This window comes from Chiloscyllium plagiosum, unplaced genomic scaffold (assembly GCF_037043375.1).
Source record: "Chiloscyllium plagiosum isolate Xiang-an unplaced genomic scaffold, Cpla_swu_hap1 HiC_scaffold_43, whole genome shotgun sequence".
NCBI classification, from domain to species: Eukaryota; Metazoa; Chordata; class Chondrichthyes; order Orectolobiformes; family Hemiscylliidae; genus Chiloscyllium; species Chiloscyllium plagiosum.
In genome coordinates, this window is record NW_028270181.1 from 27,888,713 (window position 1) to 27,911,676 (window position 22,964).

Consider the following 22,964-nt stretch of genomic DNA (forward strand, 5'->3'; position numbering starts at 1 on the left):
TTTGTATTTTACCCACTGTACCATGTTGAGGTATGTTGGTGTTTTAACCACTGTGCAATGATGTGTTGTGTTGGTATTTTACTCACTGTACCATGTTGGGGTGTGTCTCTATTTTTCCCGCTGTACCATGTTGGGTTCTTTCGGTATTTTACCCACTGTGCCGTGTTGGGGTGTGTTGGTATTTTACCCACTGTGCCATGTTGGGGTGTGTTGGCATTTTACCCACTGTACCATGTTGGGTTGTATCAGTTATTTATCCCTTGTACATATCGGGATGTGTTGATATTTTACCCGCTGTACCATGTTGGGTTATGTCGTTATTTTACACACTGCATCATGTTGTGTTATGTTGGTATTTTACCCACTGTTACATTTTGGGTTATGTTGATATTTTACCCATTGTACCATGTCGGGGTGTGTTGATATTTTACTCACTTTACCATGTTGGGCTGTCTTGGTAGTTTTCCCACTGTACCATGTTTGGCTCTGTTGGTATTTTACCCACTGGACCACGTTGTGTTATGTTGGTATTTTACCCACTGTACCATGTCGGGGTGTGTTGATATTATCCTCACTGTACCATGTTAGGGTCTGTCGGTATTTTACCCACTGTACCATGTTGGCATGTGTTGGTATTTTACCCACTGTGCCATGTTGGGGTGTGTCTCTATTTTTCCCGCTGTACCATGTTGGGTTCTTTCGGTATTTTACACACTGTTCCGTGTTGGGGTGTGTTGGTATTTTACCCACTGTACCATGTTTGGTTATGTTGGTATATTACCCACTGTGAGGAGAAAGTGAGGTCTGCAGATGCTGGAGATCAGAGCTGGAAATGTGTTGCTGGAAAAGCGCAGCAGGTCAGGCAGCATCCAGGGAACAGGAGAATCGACGTTTCGGGCATAAGCCTGAAGAAGGGCTTATGCCCGAAACGTCGATTCTCCTGTTCCCTGGATGCTGCCTGACCTGCTGCGCTTTTCCAGCAACACATTTCCAGCAGCGATATTACCCACCGCACCATGTTGTGTTATGTTGGTATTTTACTCACTGTACCATGTTGGGGTGTGTCGCTGTTTTTCCCGCTGTACCATGTTGGGTTCTTTCGGTATTTTACACACTGTTCCGTGTTGGGGTGTGTTGGTATTTTACCCATTGTACCATGTTTAGTTATGTTGGTATTTTACCCACTGTTGGGATGTGTCACTATTTTTCCCACTGTACCATGTTGAATTCTTTTGGTATTTTACCCACTGTACCATGTTGGGGTGTGTTGGTATTTTACCCACTGTTGGGATGTGTCACTATTTTTCCCACTGTACCATGTTGAATTCTTTTGGTATTTTACCCGCTGTACCATGTTGGGGTGCATTGGTAGTTTACCCACTGTACCATGTTGGGTTATGTTGGTATTTTATTCACTGTACCATGTTGCGTTGTGTCAGTATTTTAACCAGTGTATCATGTTGAGGTGTGTTGGTATTTTACCCACTGTACCATGTTGGGGTGGGTTTTTATTTTACACCTTTTATGCCTTTCTCAGATACTGTGCCCTTCTGAATAAAAGTTTTCTCACCCGTGTTTTGTCATAGGGCGGGATAACTCTGCCCCTTCCACCATCCAGGATGTCTCGCAGGCTCCTGCGTTACAGAATCTTGGAGAGCAATCTCAGAAGGGGGCTGGCCCAGGATCGGACCAGGGGGCCGCTCCGCCCGCATTTAACCGCAGCACCATTGAAACCGACACCACTTTGGGGAGGTGGGGGGGAATTCATTCATCACTCAGTCTGGCTGCAGGCTTTCTGTGTGTCCCTGCCTCTCCCTGTCTGCCCTGAGGCTCAGTCATCACCATGCCTGCTGGGGAAAAGCCTTTGCAGAGCCCAGAGTTGTACCGGATCGCCCGCTTGTTGCTGTGAACCTGATCTGCTCGCCTGCGGGATCCCAGATCGCCGTTTTCCTTTGTGTGAGAGAATCGAACCGGAGAGACGTGGGAGCCTGCACTCGAGCGGCTGCCATGTGCATCGAGGGCGCTGGGGGGTAGGTACATTGTTCAAGACAGGGCTGAAAACTGGGCAGACACTGGGGAGCTTGGGACTGACCCTGCTCTGTGGAGGAATTGGCCGCAACTCGTTGTTGTTGCTGCTTTATTTTCAAAAAGAAATTTTAGAAACAAAAGGGAACACGTTGATGGTCTTTGGAACAGAAACTGTTTGGAAATCTTTGGGATGAAAGTAACGCAGAGTGAAGGTTTTTTTTTGCAAAAGGTCTGGAAGTTGTGAGATTTTCAGAGTGCCGTGTTGGATAGGGGGGATGGGTGGAATTGTGAGTTTTTTTTCCCCAAACTCGATTGGTCCTCTCCCTACGGCTTTTTGGAGATTTTTTTTTGAATAGAAATGTTTAGGTCCCGTTAATTTATTTCTTCCTCTCTTATTCCTCCCTGCTATTGGGGTAGAGGCAGGCAATAATGTTGCTTATTCCTGTTTCAGTGTTTGTGCTTTTGGATACTGGGGGCTGTTTGAACTGCTTTGGTTTGGAATAATTCTCCCAGAGAGGGGAGTTGCGGGTGTGGGGGAAAAACTTCAGTCGTTCCAGATTCTGAACGAAAGGCGTATGGACGGGATTATCCTTGATCAAAGGGTTTGTTTTACAGACTGTTTAAGAGAGCAGTTAGTCTCAGCCGAAGTGCATTGAGGTTAACCCTTGGTTCAACCCATGTTTTATTCACCCTCTGGACTGTTGAGAGGGATTTGAAGGAGTTTTAGTTTGACCTCAGTCATGGTCATCATTTATTAATCATTCCTAATTTGCCCAGAGGGCAGTTAAGAGTCAACCAAGTTAAAAATCACACACCACCAGGTTATAATCTATCACCTGGTGTTGTGTGATTTTTAACTCTACCCAGTCCAACACTGGCTCACCCATGTCCAGAGTCATCTATACATAGCTGTGGGTCTGGAGTCACATCTAGGTCAGAATGGGTAAGGATGGCAGATTTCCTTCCATTAAGGGCGTGAGTCAACCAGATGTTTTCACGTGTCATGGAGATGTACAGCACGCAAGCAGACCCTTCGGTCTAACTAGTCCATGCTGACCAGATATTCTAAATTAGTCCAGTCCAATTCGCCAGCACTTGGCCCATACCCCTCTAAGCCCTTCCTATTCATGTACCCATCCAATGCCTTTTCTAGCCTCCACCACTTCCTCTGGGCAGCTCATTCCATACATGCAGCACCCTTTGCTCAGCTGCCAGAGATTTTAACCCCTCACAGAGGCATTAAATTGGTGTTCTGGGTGGCTAGTCATTAAAGAGGGGCATTAACACTGTGCTACCAACTACCTGCCCAGCAGCTATGGTTTTTCCTAAAGTGTCCCTTTATAACTGAAAAGTTGAGTCACAAAATCAAAGTTGGTTTTATTTTTTAAAATGAAATTGGATCCCTGGGTTTTTATTGGAGTTTTGGGCCAATATTTCCCGAGCTTCCCTGTTTACAATCTTTTGGTAATTGAAGTCAAACTCTATTTCAATGGCTTGACATTCTGGGTTTTTTAACCAGTGTTGTGGGGCTCAGTTTGTACTGGCTGTGTCTGCTTCGGGTGTTTAAAGAGTGTCCATCACTCTATCTGTTTCTGCTGGTTCAGAGATTTGGGCATTTTGCAGTCTCCCTGTGTCAGTGGTGTTTGGCTGCAGTTTTTCTGACATAAGATGGCTTAGAATGTGTCTGAAATGAAGTGCTCAGTTGTTGGGCTGGATTCTTTTGGAATCACTCATTGCTAAGAAGTGTGGGTGTCGCGATTTGCGTTAGTGTACCTGGCTCCCAGTCAAAAGGTGCAGGGTCTAAACACCAGCTCCCGACAGTCTCAGTGAGTGAAAGCTGGAATTGTGGTTCTGAACTCTAATGGAAGGGGAGGGTGAGGGAATAGGTCACTCAGTCCCTCAAACCTGCCTGGCTCATTTCAGACACGTTATGGCTGTCTGCCCCAGGCTCCACGTTTCTGCTGACTCTTCAACGCCTTCATCTCCTCAGTGTTTAAAAAACAATCCACCTTCCAGCCTTGGGGGAGATCATTTCAGCCATCCGCTACCCTCCGAGAGTAAAAACTCCTTCTCATGTAAGTTTTGAACGATTATACCCATCCAGATACCTTTTAAATGTTGTAATTGTACTAGTCTCCACCACTTCCTCTGGCTCATTCCTTACATGCACCACCCTCTGAATGACGGAGTTGCCGCTTAGGTCCCTTATTCTGTAACTGTGTCTTCAAGTTTGAGACTCCTCTATTAGTAGAAACAATTCAACATCTATCAGTTCCACCCCTGAATCTTGTATGTTTCGATAAGATAACACCCCACCCGCCCCATTCTTCATAATAAATATAGCTGCTCTTGATAAAGCAACCACTTAATCCTGGGAAACAACTTTGAACTGTCTCCAATGCCAGCATAGTCCTTCTTAAGTACAGCTTCCCAAACTGTGCACCGTATTCCAGGTGTAATCTCCCCAACACCCTGAAGAGTTGGAACTCTTGTTTTTAAACCCCAATCCCAAAACAATGAAGGGAAAAATTCCATTTGTTTTCCATCTTGCAGTGGGAAGATGATGTTCACAACGGCCACCCAAACACCGCCCCCCCCCCTTACTCTAATGGGACCATTTTAGCCATCCACCATGTAGGACTGACCCTCAAGCAACTAGTTTAGTACAGGTGATGGACACAGTGGAACCCCATTCTGGCAATTGACCTGCAAATCAACTCTTCCCACCGCGTTTTGGAACAAGATACACAGGACGATGAGTACATCAGATCAAAATCACAATCAAAATCAAATCAAATCTTTCTGTGGTGTGAGTCATGGCTCAGTTGGCGTTGTGCCATCTTGAGTCAGAAGGTGTGGATCATATCGTACCCTTGAGATTTAAGCAGATTGTTCAAGCTTCTGAGGGAGTGCTGTACTGACAGTGCCTTCCTTCAGATGAGATGTTAAACTGAAGCCCCATTTGCACACTCAGGTCGACTTAAAATAATCCCTCGCCTCACGCTGCCATGGATCTGGCTTCAATTCCAGCCTCAGACAACTATGTGGCATTTGCACATTCTCCCCATACCTATGTGGATTACCTCCAGGTGCTCCGGTTTCCTCCCACAGTCTAAAGATGTGCAGGTTCGGGTGGGCTAGCCATGGGAAATGGGGGGGGGGGGGTTACAGGGATGGAGTGAGTCTGAAGTGGATGTTCTTTGGAGGATGGGTGTGGTCTGAATAGCCTGCGTCCACACTGTAGGGATTCTCTCATTCTGTTTTAAAGAGTCACTGAGATGTTCACTTCTGGTGTAACGGGGTCAATATTTATCATTCTACCAACGTCACATAAACACACCATGTGGTTGCTGTCCCAGAGCAATTTATGGGATTGTAATCTGCACAACTTCCTGCCACATCCCTGCATTCCAATAGCTCCCTCAAAAGTAGTTAACTGGCTATAGAACTATCTATCTAACCTGCACATCTTTGGACTGTGGGACACTGTGAAACACCATATAGAATCGCTTTTCTCTCGGCCTTGACTCTCTCTGTTGTTCAAGAGAAAGAGAGTGAGGATACACGAGCAGCAGCCACACTGTCTCAGCAGATGTTTGGGCACGAACTCATAAGGGAGGTGACGACCTGAGAATCAACATCCCCTGCTTAGTCCGATGAAGGGAGATTGTCGCTGAGATTCCCAAAGAGATCTGTCGTGGTGAAGTAAATGTTTGGAAAGGCTACTAATATTCTGGAGCTGTGACAGGTGGGAGCGTTGAACTTTGAGTTGAGTGTGAAGGTCCATCTGTCTGATTTGAGATGTGTGTGAACGTTTAATGAGCTGTAAAGCAGGAGTCCTGTCATGTCATGTGTCTGTGCCTGAACGCAGGTCCTCACTCCAATGCTTGCCTGTTCTGAGATCTTCTCTTGGTGGTTTTAGTCTGCGCTGATTTGCCGTCACCTCCCAGTCTTAGAGAGCAGACAAGGAAGCAGGTCCCTGAATTAGGAATTAATCCTGTGTTGTTCATGTTGACTGTATGCTAGCCATCCGATTGGGTTAATTCATTTAAAAATCCGAAATGCGGCAGTGTAAGGCCACGGGCCTGATGTGTGCCCTGGTTTCTCCAGTCTGCGTACCTCTTCAGATGGGACTGAGACATGGAGGGGGTACATTTTTCAAAATGTCTATCTTGCATTTCTATTCACTATGTCCCATGTTTGCTGGCTATGATTGTTACTTTTCTTTAACTGGCCGAGAGAACAATGTAATTGTGTCTCATACACACTCGGATAAGCCCAGGTCAGGTCAGTGCCGGAGTCTTCTACTGGCCTTCTCATCCTTGTCTCAGACCAAGTACCTACCCAGTTGCTGCCAACTGGCTAAGTTAAGACTAGAAAGAGAAGTTGCATTTGTATAGTGCCGCTCATAACTCCAGGATGTCCCATTTTAAGTGACTTCACTATCATAATGTAGGAATTGTGGCAGCTATTTGTGCACAGAGCAGTGTTTTATAAACACTATTGGTGAATGATTTAAAAAAAATGTTTTTAGTGATGTTGTGTGAGGGATAAATATTGGCCAGGTGCTGTCGTACCATTTGATCTTTTACATTCACTTGAGAAGGAACCTTGCTTTAGCATCTCATAAGCATCACAGGGAAGTTATGTTGTGCTCTCATAGTACTATGCTGAGGGGTCAGGCCAGTATTTATGCACAGGTCTCTTCAGCCTTCAACTATGTGAGTCCAAGACAGAGCCATAGAACCTACACAGGCCCTTCAGCCCAACAAGTCCACACCGACCCTCCGAAGAGTAACCCACCTATTCCCCCTACCCTATATTTACCCCTGAGTAGTGCACATAACCTTCTTATCCCTCGACAATATGGGTAATTTAGCTATCTATCTAACCTGCACATCTTTGGACTGTGGGAGGAACCAGAACACCCAGAGGAAACCCGCAGAGACATGGGGAGAATGTGCCAACGCCACACTTCTCAAGGCTGGAATTGAACCCAGGTCCCTGGTGCTGCAAGGCAGCAGTGCTAACCACTGAGTCACCGTGCTGTTACACTTCACAGGAGTGAAGCCACTAAGCTAAGGCTGTGAGGACATACGTGTACTTAAATGTAGTGCTCCCTTTGGCAATGTTAGCCAATTGTGTGCACTGTCCATTCAGAAGGAAAGTGAGCCTTCATACAACACTCTTGAGACTTAGGGAGGAGAGGGAAGAAGAGATGGCCAAGTGTTAATGGTGTTGAGATTGGCTAGGAGACAGTGAGGACTGCAGATGCTGGAGGTCAGAGTCCAGACTGTGGTGCTGGAAAAGCACAGCAGGTCAGGCAGTATCCGAGGAGCAGGAGAATCAATGTTTCTGGCATAAACCCTTCATCAGGAATCTGAATCTTTCTACCATGGCTGAACAGATATGGTCAGTTTGCCCTTTCACTTTAAGGTGGACCCGTTATGTATGTGAGTTAGCTCGCTGAGCTTGAAGGTTTGTTTTCAGATGTGCTGTCACCATATGAGGTAACATTCATCAGTGAGACTCTCTGGTGAAGTGCTGGTGGTATGTCCCTCCTCACTATTTATAGGTCTTGGTTTCTTAAGGTGTCATTTCTGGTTCTGTTTTTCCAAGGGAAGGGAAATCGATGTGTTTATTGATGGAGTTAAAAATCACACAACACTAGGTTATAGTCCAACAGGTTTAATTGGAAGCACACTAGCTTTCGGAGCGATAGTGGAGGGCTCAATCCTAACACAGAATTTATAGCAAAAATTTACAGTGTGATGTAACTGAAATTATACATTAAAAAATTGATTGTCTGTTAAGCCTTCCATCTGTTAGAATACAGTGATAGTTTCACTTCTTTCATGTGTAAATCACAAAACCTTTTTTTAAAAAAGTTGCATTCTTGGGTTAGCTGTTAACAATGGTGATAGCTAGACAATATGTTGAAGGTGTTAGCCCCCTGTGTTCTCTGTCTATGACCTGATGTTTAGAGTGACTCTAATCTAAAAAGTGAGATAACGGAGTTTTACATAAATTCATGCAGTTTTTGAGCTCAGAGTTCTACATGAATGCATGCAGTTTTTGAGCAAAGTACAATGTAACCCTGCAAGTACAAATTCACCCCACAAAATATATGTTTTATTGATGGAGTTCTGGTTAGAATGCCAGGCCTCTCAGAATCCTCATGTGTGTCTTTGTTTGGCCTGTCCTTGGATGTGTATGTCAAAATGGTCCCCTTCTTTGTCTCTGTAAAGAAGCTAGTGGTAGTGGGTCATGTCTTTTGGCGGCCAGTTGGTGTCCATGTATCCTGTTGGCAAGTTTTCTGCTAGTTTGTCCGACCTAGTGCTTTTTACAGTTCTTGCATGGGACCTTGCAAATGACGTTACTTTTGCTGGAGGTATCTAAAGGAACCTTTAGGTTCATTAGTCGCTGTTCAAGTGTGTTGGTAGGTTGTGGGTTACCATGATGCCAAGGGGTCTGAGTAGTCTGGCTTACAGACATAGAGTCATAGAGATATACTGCACGGAAACAGATCCTTCAGTCCAACTCGTCCATGTTGACCAGATATCCCAACCCAATTTAGTCCCACCTGCCAGCTCCCGGCCAATGTCCCTCTAAACCCTTCCTATTCGTATAGCCATCCATATGCCTTTTAAATGTTGTACCTGTACCAGTCTCCACCACTTCCTCTGGCAGCTCATTCCATACACGTACCATCCTCTGTGTGAAAGAGATGCCCCTTAGGCCCCTTCTAAATTTTTCCTCTCTCACCCTAAACCTATGCCCTCTAGTTCTGGACACCCGGTGAAAAGATCTTGTCTATTTATCCTATCCATGCCCCTCATGAATGTATCAAACACATATCTATCCATAGATTGGGAAAGCACTGATGGCAAAATATGAAGTACCAGTCCTGGTACAGTAATGACTTCCAAGTTCCTATGACTTAATCCATAAATGGAGGGAGGTGCTGGCTTAGTGGTATTGCCACTGACCTGTTAATCCAGCGACCCAGGTATTGCACTGCAGACCCAGGTTTGAATCAAGCCACAGCAGATGTTACAATTGCAATTCAACAGAAATCTGGAATTAAGGGTTGGAGATGTGGCGCTGGAAAAGCACAGCTGGCCAGGCAGCATCCGAGGAGCAGGAGAATCAGGAATTTCTGATGAAGGGCTTTTGCCCACAACCTTGACTCTCCTGCTGCTCGGATGCTGCCTTTCCTCAGCTGTGCTTTTCCAGCACCACACTCTTGACTCTGATCTCCAGCATCTGCAGTTCCTCACTTTCACCTCTGGAATTAAGAGTCTAGCGGTGACTATGAATCAATTGTTGATTGTGGGTAAAAACCCAAGTGGGTCACTAATGCCCTTAAGGAAGGGAAACTGTCATCCTTATCCGGTCTGGCCTATATGCGACTCCAGACCCACAGCAATGTGGTTGACTCTTAACTGCCCTCTGGACAATTAGGCATGGGCAATAAATGCTGGGCTAGCCAGCGATCTCCTCAACCCAGGAATAGACAATTAAAAGACTCTGAGCCTGCACTGGGGCTCTGTGATGGATGGAGCTGTCTCTTGGATTGGAGAGCATTTCCTTGAGAAATCCAGGCCGACTTTGCAACGTAATGGCTGCTGTTGTTGAAGGAAAGGCTGCCAGACATGACTCAGCTTCCATTCAAAGTCAGTTCAAGCAGTGCACTCGAGCCAGCAGCCTCCTCGGAGCTCTTTCCATGTCATAGTGCGGGAATAACGGATACAGGAAGATTCGGCACAGGAGAAGGCCATTCAGCAGCTGGAGCCTCTTCTAGAATAATGCAGAATTTATTCAACAAATGCAAATCCCCAAGGCCTCCTGCTTTGCTAAGGTTGAGGTGATCAGCCCATCGTCCTGTGTTGTTGGCAACGTGCAGTGACGCTTGTGTTTCTCCACAAGTCTGTGTGCCACCCCCCCCCCCCCCTCCCCCCACAGGGTGGAATTGTCTGCATAGGGACTCAGATTTGTCCTGAACCTGTGTAGCCAGGACATCAGTCCCTTCAGCAGCTCAACATCTGCCATTTGGAATGTGCGGCTTGTCACCAGGAACTCGCTAGTGACTCCCTGTGTTTCCCAGTCCTTGATTCAAAGTTGGTGGATCTCCCTAAGGGAGTTTGCCATGTGGGGAGCGCTCAGCTGGCATGGTGGGCAGTAAGTGGGTTGAATGGGTCATTGTGGACTGGGTAAGTGAGGTAGAGAATGAATGGTTTCAACCGAACTGCTTGGGCTATATAAACACAGTGGCTGCAAGAATAGGTCAGAGGCAAGGAGTCACCTCCTGACTCCCCAAATCCTATCCACCATGTGCAAGGCACAAGTCAGGAAGTTCTGGAATACTGCCCATTTGCCTGGCTGGGTGCAGCTCCAACAACACTCGAGAAGCTTGGCACCATCCAGGAGAAAGCAGCCCACTTAATTGGCACCATACCCACAAATACCAGTTCCCTCCAGCAATGACGCTCAGTAGCAGCAGTGTGATCCAGCGAGCAATGCCCACATCCTGTGAGTGAATTATAAAAAAACGGCTGGTGTGGGGGCGGGGGGGGTTCGCCAGATGTGTTAAATGTGTGTGTGAGATAACCTTCACCAAAACAGTGTACTGTACTCTCATCATGGAGTGTGATGGGGCAAGTCCAGTGCCGTGATAGAAAGATCTGCCTTTATATTGCAATTTTTGTGATGTTTTAAAGTGCTTTACAGCTAACGACATTTTTCTTTTGTGATGGAATAACTGTTCTAAAGCAAGCAATGTAGCATCCAATCTGAACAGTAAGCTTGCACAGACAGCAATGTGATAATGAGCTGTTCATCTGTTTTTAATGTTAATTGATGGACAAGCATTGGTCAACGCACTGTGGTAACACATGAGTAAAAGTAAAAACGGTGTGTCTGCAGCAATGACTGTCGGTCACTCTATGACACAGGGAACAAAAATATCGGATGAATCTGTTAACTTCATCCCAGCACCGTGTGTCGTTTGAATGGAATAGCCATCATCACTCATTGGCGATTGGGCATAACTCCGTGATTGGATTTGGTTTGAATTTATTATTGTCACATGTATCGAAGTACAGAGAAAAGTTTTGTTTTATGAGCAGCACAGGCAGATCAGACCATAAAACGATCACGGGGTGATTGAACAGAGTGAGGAATACCATGTTCCAGTTGCAAAGAAGATCCACAAAGAGCAAGATCAATAAACTTGAAATTTGAGATGCCTATTCAACAGTCTAATAACAGCGGGGAAGAAGCTGTCCTTGAACCTGCTGGTCCGTGTGTTTAAGCTTCTGTATCTTCCTGACAGAAGTGGTTGGAAGAGAGTATAACCGGGGTGGGAGAGGTCTTTAATGGTGGCTGCCTTTTCGTGGCAATAAGAAGTGTAGATGGGGTACATGGATGGGAGGTAGGATTGTGTGATGGTCTGGGCTGTGTTCACAACTTTCTGTAGTTTCGTCCAGTCCTGGGCAGAGCAGATGCCGTACCAAGTCATGATGCATCCAGTCAGAATACTTTATGTGGTGCATCTATAAAGTTGGTGAGAGTCCTTATGGACATGCCAAATTTCCTTCTGAAGTGGTTTGCTTCCCATGCCTGTTAACTGGTGTAGCTCAGGTATGTTGAAAGTATCTAGAACTTAATAGCAGGAATATGCTATTCAGTCTTTCTAACCTGCTCCACCATTCATGATAATCAAACTGATCTGGATATGGTCCCGACTTCATTTTCCTGTCCGCCGCTCATAATTCTTGACTGTTTTGTCTATCTGTCAAACTTAACCTTGGTTAAATTCAATGACCCGATGTCCAGTACTGTTTGGGAAAGGGAATGCCATAGAGTAATAACCTCCAGAGAGAAAAATGTTCTCAGTTCTGTCTTAAAAATGAGACGTCATTTTAAACTGTGTTACTGAGTTCTGGCCTCATTGTTATCTATGAACACAGAGGTAGAATGTCCTTGATCATTGTAGATGGTGACATCAGATGGATGGATGGATGGGCGGCACGGTGGCACAGTGGTTAGCACTGCTGCCTCGCAGCGCCAGAGACCCGGGTTCAATTCCCGACTCAGGCGACTGACTGTGTGGAGTTTGCACGTTCTCCCCGTGTCTGCGTGGGTTTCCTCCGGGTGCTCCGGTTTCCTCCCACAGTCCAAAGATGTGCAGGTCAGGTGAATTGGCCATGCTAAATTGCCAGTAGTGTTAGGTAAGGGGTAAATGTAGGGGTATGGGTGGGTTTCGCTTCGGCGGGTCGGTGTGGACTTGTTGGGCCGAAGGGCCTGTTTCCACACTGTAATCTAATCTAATCTAATCTAAATCCGGAAGTTGAAGATCTGTCTCTTGTCTGAAGCGATGATTACATCACTGAACCAGATATTTACAACATATGGAATCCCTGGCCTTGCAGTCTCAGACAATGAAGCACAGTTTACCAACATGCATTTGAAAGAGTTCATAATATCATATGGAATTGTCTGTATCACCAACTCTCCATGATACCTTCAAGCCAACAGTGAAGCAGAAAGAGGAATGTGTCCAGCGAAAGCATCGCTGAACAAGATTAGTAAGATCCAAATTGCAATTCTGAGCTTTTGTTCAACTCCCAAATGGATGAGCTCCAGGAACAATCCTTCTGGGAAGAAGACTGAGAACCCAGCTCCCTACTCTCCCACACACACTCACAGTTGTGTACCTGGATGACTTGGACAAAATGCGGGGGACGAAAGGGAATGATTGTCATTCCAGTTGGATGAGGATCCACTGCTAGCATCACGAAACACGTATCCTGTTGGACCTCCAACCATGACAGCCGGTTTGGATTTGAGACCAAGCTCATTATGGACAAGTGATCTATCAGTCATTATATCCATGATGGTCATCCTACCCCATTCAAATTGAAAATGCGAGAGTGAACATGAACTGATGTGTGCCAGTTGTTGCTCAGAAGCAATTCTGCTGAATCAGGATCTACATAGAACATAGAACATTACAGTGCAATGTTGGCCCTTCGGCCCTCGAAGTTGCGCCGACCTGTGTAACCAATCTGAAGCCTTTCTATCCTACACTATTCTATTCTCGTCCATGTGCCTATCCAATGCCGTTAAAGTTGGTGAGTCTACTACTGTTGCAGGCAGTGTGTTCATTCGCCTACTACTCTCTGAGTCAAGAAACTACCTCTGACATCTTTCCTATATCTATCACCCCTCAGATTAAAGCTCTGCCCCCCTTGTGCTAGCCATCAACATCTGAGGAAAAAGGCTCTCAATGTCCACCCTAACTAACCCTGTGATTATCTTAGATGTCTTTATTAAGACACCTCTCAACCTTCTTCTCTCCAGTGAAAACACCTCAAGTACCTCAGCCTTTCCTCATAAAACCTTCCCTACATATCAGGCATCATCCTGGTAAAACTCCTCTGAACCCTTTCCAAAGCTTCCCCATCCTTCCTATAATGCAGCGACCAGAACTGCATGCAATCTACCGGCAAAATGGCGGCAGAGTAGGACACTCCATCCAGAGCTCCTCTGCTCTGCCTGTACTTTTTCTTTTCTTCTTTTCTCTCATTTCAGCAGCTCTGGAGCAGCACGAGAGGAAGTGAGTCCCGGAGGATTGTGAGGGAAAACAAGTCCTGGAGCAGTGTGAGGGGAAGTGAGTCCTGGAGCAGCGTTAGGGGAAGTGAGTCCTGGAGCAGTGTGAGAGGAAGTGAGTCCTGGAGCAGCGTTAGGGGAAGTGAGTCCTGGAGCAGTGTGAGGGGAAGTGAGTCCTGGAGCAGCGTTACGGGAAGTGAGTCCTGGAGCAGTGTGAGGGGAAGTGAGTCCTGGAGCAGCGTTAGGGGAAGTGAGTCCTGGAGCAGCGTGAGGGAAAGTGAGTCCTGGAGCAGCGCGAGGGAAAATAAGTCCGGGAGCAGTGTGAGTGAGGGGAAGTGAGTCCTGGAGCAGCGTGAGGGGAAGTGAGTCCCGGAGGAGTGTGAGGGAAAACAAGTCCTGGAGCAGTGTGAGGGGAAGTGAGTCCTGGAGCAGCGTGAGGGGAAGTGAGTCCTGGATCAGCGCGAGGGAAAACAAGTCCTGGAGCAGTGTGAGTAAGGGGAAGTGAGTCCTGGAGCAGTGTGAGTGAGGGGAAGTGAGTCCAGGAGCAGCGCGAGGGAAAACAAGTCCAGGAGCAGTGTGAGGGGAAACAAGACCAGGAGCAGTGTGAGGGGAAGTGAGTCCTGGAGCAGTGTGAGGGGAAGTGAGTCCTGGAGCAGCGTGAGGGGAAGTGAGTCCCGGAGCAGTGTGAGGGGAAGTGAGTCCTGGAGCAGCGTGAGGGGAAGTGAGTCCTGGAGCAGCGTGAGGGGAAGTGAGTCCCGGAGCAGTGTGAGGGGAAGTGAGTCCTGGAGCAGCGTGAGGGGAAGTGAGTCCTGGAGCAGCGTGAGGGGAAGTGAGTCCTGGAGCAGCGTGAGGGGAAGTGAGTCCTGGAGCAGTGTGAGGGGAAGTGAGTCCTGGAGCAGCGTGAGGGGAAGTGAGTCCCGGAGCAGCGTTAGGGGAAGTGAGTCCTGAAGCAGTGTGAGGGGAAGTGAGTCCCGGAGCAGCGTGAGGGGAAACGAGTCCAGGAGCAGTGTGAGGGGAAACGAGTCCTGGAGCAGTGTGAGGGGAAGTGAGTCCTGGAGCAGTGTGAGGGGAAGTGAGTCCTGGAGCAGCGTGAGGGGAAGTGAGTCCTGGAGCAGTGTGAGGGAAAACAAGCCCTGGAGCAGTGCGAGGGGAAGTGAGTCCTGGAGCAGTGTGAGGGGAAGTGAGTCCCGGAGCAGCGCGAGGGGAAACGAGTCCCGGAGCAGCGCGAGGGGAAACGAGTCCCGGAGCAGCGCGACGGGAAACGAGTCCAGGAGCAGTGTGAGGGGAAACGAGTCCTGGAGCAGTGTGAGGGGAAGTGAGTCCTGGAGCAGTGTGAGGGGAAGTGAGTCCTGGAGCAGCGTGAGGGGAAGTGAGTCCTGGAGCAGTGTGAGGGGAATTGAGTCCCAGAGCAGCGCGAGGGGAAGTGAGTCCTGGATCAGTGCGAGGGGAAACGAGTCCAGGAGCAGTGTGAGGGGAAACGAGTCCTGGAGCGGTGTGAGGGGAAGTGAGTCCTGGAGCAGTGTGAGGGGAAGTGAGTCCTGGAGCAGTGTGAGGGGAAACGAGTCCTGGAGCAGTGCGAGGGGAAGCGAGTCCTGGAGCAGCGCTAGGGGAAACGTGTCCTGGAGCAGTGTGAGGGGAAGTGAGTCCTGGAGCAGCACGAGGGCAGTGTGTGGAGAAGTGAGTCCTGGAGCAGTGCGAGGGAAAGTGAGTCCTGGAGCAGCGCGAGGGAAAATAAGTCCGGGAGCAGTGTGAGTGAGGGGAAGTGAGTCCTGGAGCAGCGTGAGGGGAAGTGAGTCCCGGAGGAGTGTGAGGGAAAACAAGTCCTGGAGCAGTGTGAGGGGAAACGAGTCCAGGAACAGTGTGAGGGGAAACGAGTCCTGGAGCAGTGTGAGGGGAAATGTGTCCTGGAGCAGTGTGAGGGGAAACGAGTCCTGGAGCAGTGCGAGGGGAAGTGAGTCCTGGTGCAGTGTGAGGGGAAACGAGTCCTGGAGCAGTGCGAGGGGAAGTGAGTCCTGGAGCAGTGTGAGGGGAAACGAGTCCTGGAGCAGTGTGAGGGGAAATGAGTCCTGGAGCAGTGTGAGGGGAAACGAGTCCTGGAGCAGCGCAAGGGGAAATGAGTCCTGGAGCACCGTGAGGGGAAATGAGTCCTGGAGCAGCGCGAGGGGAAATGAGTTCTGGAGCAGTGCGAGGGGAAGTGACTCCTGAAGCAGTGCGAGGGGAAACGAGTTCTGGAGCAGTGCGAGGGGAAGTGAGTCCTGAAGCAGTGTGAGGGGAAATGTGTCCTGGAGCAGTGTGAGGGGAAACGAGTCCTGGAGCAGTGCGAAGGGAAGTGAGTCCTGGAGCAGCGTGAGGGGAAGTGAGTCCTGAAGCAGTGCGAGGGGAAATGTGTCCTGGAGCAGTGTGAGGGGAAACGAGTCCTGGAGCAGTGCGAGGGGAAGTGAGTCCTGGAGCAGTGTGAGGGGAAGTGAGTCCTGAAGCAGTGTGAGGGGAAACGAGTCCTGGAGCAGTGTGAGGGGAAATGAGTCCTGGAGCAGTGTGAGGGGAAACGAGTCCTGGAGCAGCGCAAGGGGAAATGAGTCCTGGAGCACCGTGAGGGGAAATAAGTCCTGGAGCAGTGCGAGGGGAAATGAGTCCCGGAGCAGCGCGAGGGGAAATGAGTCCTGGAGCAGCGCGAGGGGAAATGAGTTCTGGAGCAGTGCGAGGGGAAGTGACTCCTGAAGCAGTGCGAGGGGAAACGAGTTCTGGAGCAGTGCGAGGGGAAGTGAGTCCTGAAGCAGTGTGAGGGGAAATGTGTCCTGGAGCAGTGTGAGGGGAAATGAGTCCTGGAGCAGTGCGAGGGGAGGTGAGTCCTGGAGCAGCGTGAGGGGAAGTGAGTCCTGAAGCAGAGCGAGGGGAAATGTGTCCTGGAGCAGTGTGAGGGGAAACGAGTCCTGGAGCAGTGCGAGGGGAAGTGAGTCCTGGAGCAGTGTGAGGGGAAGTGAGTCCTGAAGCAGTGCGAGGGGAAATGTGTCCTGGAGCAGTGTGAGGGGAAACGAGTCCTGGAGCAGTGCGAGGGGAAGTGAGTCCTGGAGCAGCGCGAGGGCAGTGTGTGGAGAAGTGAGTCCTATAGCAGTGCGAGGGGAAACGAGTCCTGGAGCAGTGTGAGGGGAAGTGAGTTCTGGAGCAGTGTGAGGGGAAGTGAGTTCTGGAGCAGTGTGAGGAGAAGTGAGTCCTGGAGCAGTGCAAGGGGAAGTGAGTCCTGGAGCAGTGTGAGGGGAAGTGAGCTCTGGAGCAGTGCGAGGGGAAGTGAGTCCTGGAGCAGTGCGAGGGGAAACGAGTCCTGGAGCAGTGCGAGGGGAAACGAGTCCTGGAGCAGTGCGAGGGGAAACGAGTCCTGGAGCAGTGCGAGGGGAAGTGAGTCTTGGAGCAGTGCGAGGGAAAGTGAGTCCTGGAGCAGTGCGAGGGGAAACGAGTCCTGGAGCAGTGCGAGGGGAAACGAGTCCTGGAGCAGTGCGAGGGGAAGTGAGTCCTGGAGCAGTGCGAGGGGAAGTGAGTCCTGGAGCAGTGCGAGGGGAAACGAGTCCTGGAGCAGTGCGAGGGGAAACGAGTCCTGGAGCAGTGCGAGGGGAAACGAGTCCTGGAGCAGTGCGAGGGGAAACGAGTCCTGGAGCAGTGCGAGGGGAAGTGAGTCCTGGAGCAGTGCGAGGGGAAGTGAGTCCTGGAGCAGTGCGAGGGGAAACGAGTCCTGGAGCAGTGCGAGGGGAAACGAGTCCTGGAGCAGTGCGAGGGGAAACGAGTCCTGGAGCAGTGCGAGGGGAAGTGAGTCTTGGAGCAGTGCGAGGGAAAGTGAGTCCCAGAGCAGCGCGAGGGGAAGTGAGTCCTGGAGCAGTGCGAGGGGAAGTGAGTCCTGGAGCAGTGCGAAGGGAAGTGAGTCCTGGAGCAGTGCGAGGGGAAGTGAGTTCTGGAGCAGTGTGAGGAGAAGTGAGTCCTGGAGCAGTGCAAGGGGAAGTGAGTCCTGGAGCAGTGTGAGGGGAAGTGAGCCCTGGAGCAGTGCGAGGGGAAACGAGTCCTGGAGCAGCGTGAGTGGAAGTGAGTCCTTGAGCAGTGCGAGGGGAAGTGAGTTCTGGAGCAGCGTGAGGGGAAGTGAGTCCTGGAGCAGTGCGAGGGGAAACGAGTCCTGGAGCAGTGCGAGGGGAAACGAGTCCTGGAGCAGTGCGAGGGGAAACGAGTCCTGGAGCAGTGCGAGGGGAAGTGAGTTCTGGAGCAGCGCAAGTGGAGCTTCACGAAGGGTGCACCTAGAATGATGACATAACATCAGCAAACAAATGTACCAGCTCAGCAAACAAGTCAGCAATCTCTATTCTACATTCTATACAGTTGAAACAGTTATCAGCGTTACCAAACAGACCAGACTTGCTGCATTCTTTGTTGAATCCAGATTCACTCATAGAATCATGAATCCCTCAAGTTGAAACAGGCCATTTGGCTCAACAAGTCCACACTGACCCTCCAAAGAGTATCTCACCCAGACCCATCTCCCTACCCTATTACTCTACATTTCCCTTGACTAATGCACCTAACCTATACATCCTTGACACTATGGTCAATTTAGCACGGCCAATTCACCTGACCTGCACATCTTTGGTCTGGTGGATTGATTGTAAAACTGGAGTCATCAGTCCAATCTCCTTCTGTCCAGCAGTGACCGGGAGATCACACAGAGAACTCGAACTCTTAATCTCCTCCAAGGAGCTGAGAAAGCTTTCAGGTAGATGAGGGAAACCATCACTGCTGGTTGTTGTTCCTCTAAGAAGGTCGACACGTGGGGTAAAGGCAGGGGTTTGGGGTGAGGTGCGATATAAGGGGTTAGGTCTGACCATGTGTCAGTATATGTCATCACAGGAAGTGATGCTTTGTCATGTGCTCTCTAGTGAAGCCTATTGGGAAGATGAAACCACAGGAAGATCCTTTCTGCGGAGTAGTCTTCAGCACTCTGGCGAGACAGGCACGGTCTCCAGCACTGCCTGTCTGTGGGATCTTCCTATGCACACACTGGCTGCTGCATACAAGTGATCTCGAAAACATTTTCACGAAACATACAGGATGTCAAGAATGTTGCTGTATGAATGCAGCACCGAGAGAGGCTCTGGCACCAGTATAGAGAAATGTTTAAACATGGTTGATGTTGGTTGTGAAGCCTATCTGTGCTGAAAAGACGGTTGCCATATACAGGGCCTTTCCTTTGCATTGGTTGGGAGTTGGGTTAAAGATTTGCATAAATCCCTCCAGGCCTGCAGGAGATTAGAATGATAGCCTGTCTGCATTCCAATAGGAGCAGATCAGACTGACTACTCCCTTGATCATTGCATTCAGCTTGGCCCACATGATCTCCTGGGGGCTGAGTATATTTGGGGTGCTGGGCAATATTCAGTATCCAACAGCATAATTCACTGTCAGTGTGAACACGGAGCTTCCCCTGTCTCCAGCAAATGGCCCGGAGTCTCTTTCATCTTGTCTCAGTGACTTGATACAAAGCAGCTCCTTCTGGCACGAATTTCCTGGTTGGATTTCCAGGCCGTATGTCGTGCAGCGTTTAATGGATTGTTTATAGGGAAAGCACGAGTTGGGAATTGAGAATCTGCTTCAGAGCATTGCTGAGCTACACGACTTGACTGACGTTTGAACATGGAGAAATTCTACACATGGATACTTGAAATGCAGGCAATATTTTCAAATCTATACGAGCAACAAAAATCAGGGCCAACGCCCTTACTGTAATGTGTAAAGTGTATCAAGACATTTCATGCGGGTAGTGAGAATTTAACACAGAGTCTCACTCGGAAACATTAGCAGCTTTGTCAAACATAGAAAGTTTTGAAGTGGGCCTCAAAGGAAGAGAGAGAGGGTCGGAAAGTTTACAGATGGAATTCTGGAACTGAGGACTCGGGTAACTGGAAACACTGCCATCCTACAAGATGTTCACACCCCCCCCCCCCCCCCCCCCCCCCCTTTCTCACTTCTTGACTGGCTTCCCTACCCCACATTCCTGAGAAAGAGCTTATGCTCAAAAAGTCAACTCTCCTGCTCCTCGGATGCTGCCTGACCAGCTGTTCTTTTCCAGCAGCACACTTTTTTGACCCAACCTCTCAGGACTAGTTATCCCTCCTGGGGGCAAGATCCTGCACCATGATTCAAAGAACTCTGAATGAGTGGCCAATATTTCTTTTTGAATTCATTCATGGAATGAGGGCATCGCTAGCTGGGACAATATGAATTTCCCATGCCTAATTGCCCAGGGGGCAGTTAAGAGTCAACCAGATTGCCGCGGGTCTGGAGTCACATGCAGGCCAGACAAGAAGGACATTAGTGAACCAGATGGGTTTTACCAACCATTGACGATGGTCATGGTCATCAGTAGATTCTTAGTTCCAGACATTATCGTTATTGAATCCAAACTCCCAACATCTGGAGATTCGAACTTGGGTCCCCAGAACATTGGCTGTGTTTCTGGATTAATAGTTTAGCGATTATACCAGTAGGCCATTGCCTCCCCCAATCATTGTATGGACTCTTAACTTTTAGATTCATCCAAGCTGCAGCTGAGGTACACACCTGTGCAGGGTACACACCTGTGCAGGGTACACACCTGTGCAGGGTACACACCTGTGCAGCGTACATACCTGTGCAGGGTACACACCTGTGCAGGGTACACACCTGTGCAGCGTACATACCTGTGCAGGGTACACACCTGTGCAGGGTACACACCTGTGCAGCGTACATACCTGTGCAGGGTACACACCTGTGCAGCGTACATACCTGTGCAGGGTACACACCTGTGCAGGGTACACACCTGTGCAGCGTACATACCTGTGCAGGGTACACACCTGTGCAGGGTACAATGAATCCCAAGCCACCTGCTACATGAGGCTAAAGCTAAACAGGCAATGAGTGATGGTTTTAACCATGATCCTGACCACGATGGGCGAGCAGCCCCGCACTTTCCTGGTCATATCGATGAGTTAGGTTGACATCAACTTCTGAGGAGACCAGCAGGGTCTAGTCCAGTGGGACACAGACCCTGGTTAGTGCATTCTGAGTGTCCTTGAGGTGTTGAGATTTAGAAAGAGCTGTTGTGGACCTTGTTACTTCCTTGATGCATCTGAAGAAATAGGAGGCAGGGTGAGCAAAGTGAGCCTGGGTTTATACACTACCTCCTGTCCTCAAAGTGAAAAATCACACCGCACCGGGTTATAGTCCAACAGGTTTATTTGGAAGCACTAGCTTTCAAAGTTTTATCAGGTGGTTGTGGAGCAGTATCATAAGACACAGAATTTATAGCACCAGGGTTGCAGTGTCATGGAATGTAATATTAAACAAATTTAGCTTCAGTCTTTCATCTTTTAGAATAATCATGTTAGCTTCAGTTTTTTCATATGTAAATCCCAGAACTTTTTAAAAGTTACATTCTCAAGATAGCTTTAACAATAGGTGCCATCTCAGCTCAGATAATGCATTGAAGGTGTGCGGTTAAAGTCTGTCTGTGTCCCAATGTCAGGTCAGACTGATTCGATTCCTAAAGTGGGATTTACAGAACCTTACATGGGTTTATTCAGTTTTTGAGCAAACTAAACTCAAACTCATATGTGTGTGCTCACACATTCACCCACATACTGATATGTGTGTGTGCAGGGGAGACCGAGTGCGTTTGTGCCTATGTGTGAGAGTAATGTGGTGTAAGTGTTTTGAGAGGGTGCGTGTGTGGATCTGAGTGTGGGAGAGGGGTGTGTGTGTGTGAGCATATGAGAGAGAGCTTGAGTATGGGTGTGTGTAATGCAGTGGGGTCCCCTGTTGTGTGACATGAACCCAAGGTCCTGGTTCAGGCCATCCTCATGGTTATCGAACTTGGCTATCAGAGCTGAAAAATGTGTTGCTGGAAAAGCGCAGCAGGTCAGGCAGCATCCAAGGAGCAGGAGAATCGACATTTCAGGCATAAGCCCTTCTTCAGGAATGAGGAGAGTGTGCCAAGCAGGCTAAGATAAAAAGTAGGGAGGAGGGACTTGGGGGAGGGCCGTTGGGAATGCGATAGGTGGAAGGAGCTTAAGGTGAGGGTGATAGGCCGGAGAGGGGGTGGGGGCGGAGAGGTCGGAAGAAGATTGCAGGTCAAGAAGGCGTTGCTGAGTCCGAGGGTTGGGACTGAGATAAGGTGGGGGGAGGGGAAATGAGGAAGCTGGAGAAATCTGCATTCATCCCTTGTGGCAAGTCTGTTTGAGGACGTGGCTGAAGAGCTTCAGGGCAGAGGAGATGACCTGGGGGGTGCAGTGAGAGAGGGACTCACTGAAATCCTTGTAGAGGGAGGAAGAGAGCTTCTTCAAGGAAGGCATCCTTGCAAGAGGATTCGCAGTAGGTTAAAATCTTGGCTATCAGCCTCTGGCTTTTTTTTAGATTACTTACAATGTGGAAACAGGCTCTTCGGCCTAACAAGTCAACACCGACCCGCCGAAGCACAACCCACCCAGACCCACTCCCCCACATTTACCCCAGCTCTTAACACTACGGGCAATTTAGCATGGCCAATTCACCTAACCTGCATATTTTTGGACTGTGGGAGGAAACCGGAGCACCCGGAGGAAACCCATGCAGACACGGGGTGAATAATTAGATTAGATTAGATTACTTACAGTGTGGAAACAGGCCCTTCGGCCCAACAAGTCCACACCGCCCGCCGAAGCGCAACCCACCCATACCCCTACCTTACCTAACACTACGGGCAATTTAGCATGGCCAATTCACCTGACCTGCACATCTTTGGAATGTGGAAGGAAACCGGAGCACCCGGAGGAAACCCACGCAGACACGGGGAGAACGTGCAAACTCCACACAATCAGTCGCCTGAGGCGGGAATTGAACCCGGGTCTCTGGCGCTGTGAGGCAGCAGTGCTAACCACTGTGCCACCGTGCCGCTCTGCTCGGACACTTGCCCATCCCGAAGTCCACCTTGGAGGATGGTCACCCAAAGGTCCGAGGTCGAACGTCCCGGACTGCCAAAGTGTTCTCCAACTGGGAGGGAACACTCCTGTCTGTTGATTGTTGTGCGGTGCCCATTCATCTGTTGCTGTAGCCTCTGCTCGATCTCGCCAATGTACCATGCCTCAGGGCATCCTTGCCTGCAGCGTATGAGATAGACAACGTTGGCTGAGTCACATGAGTACCTGCCACGTACCAGGTGGGAGGTGTCCCATGTGTAATGGTGGTATCCGTGTCCACACTCTGACACGTCTTTCAGTGTCGACTGTGACAGGGTTGTACGATGTTGCCCTGAAAGCCGGACAGTTTGCTCTGAACAA

The 22,964-nt window shown here is 49.1% G+C and overlaps 1 protein-coding gene across 2 annotated transcripts in view; it reads left to right on the plus strand.

Moving 5' to 3' along the window:
• The first annotated feature begins 1,807 nt into the window (after positions 1-1,807).
• The window catches only part of LOC122541698 (carbohydrate sulfotransferase 3-like), a 114,617-nt gene continuing 93,460 nt past the window's right edge, over positions 1,808-22,964 (plus strand). The window contains exon 1 of one of the 2 annotated variants that reach the window (XM_087982390.1): positions 1,808-2,030. The gene's annotated coding sequence lies outside the window, so the exon portion shown is untranslated. Of the gene's footprint in view, positions 2,031-5,426; positions 5,777-22,964 lie in introns of those variants that run through there. The other variant, XM_087982392.1, reaches the window with a different exon arrangement.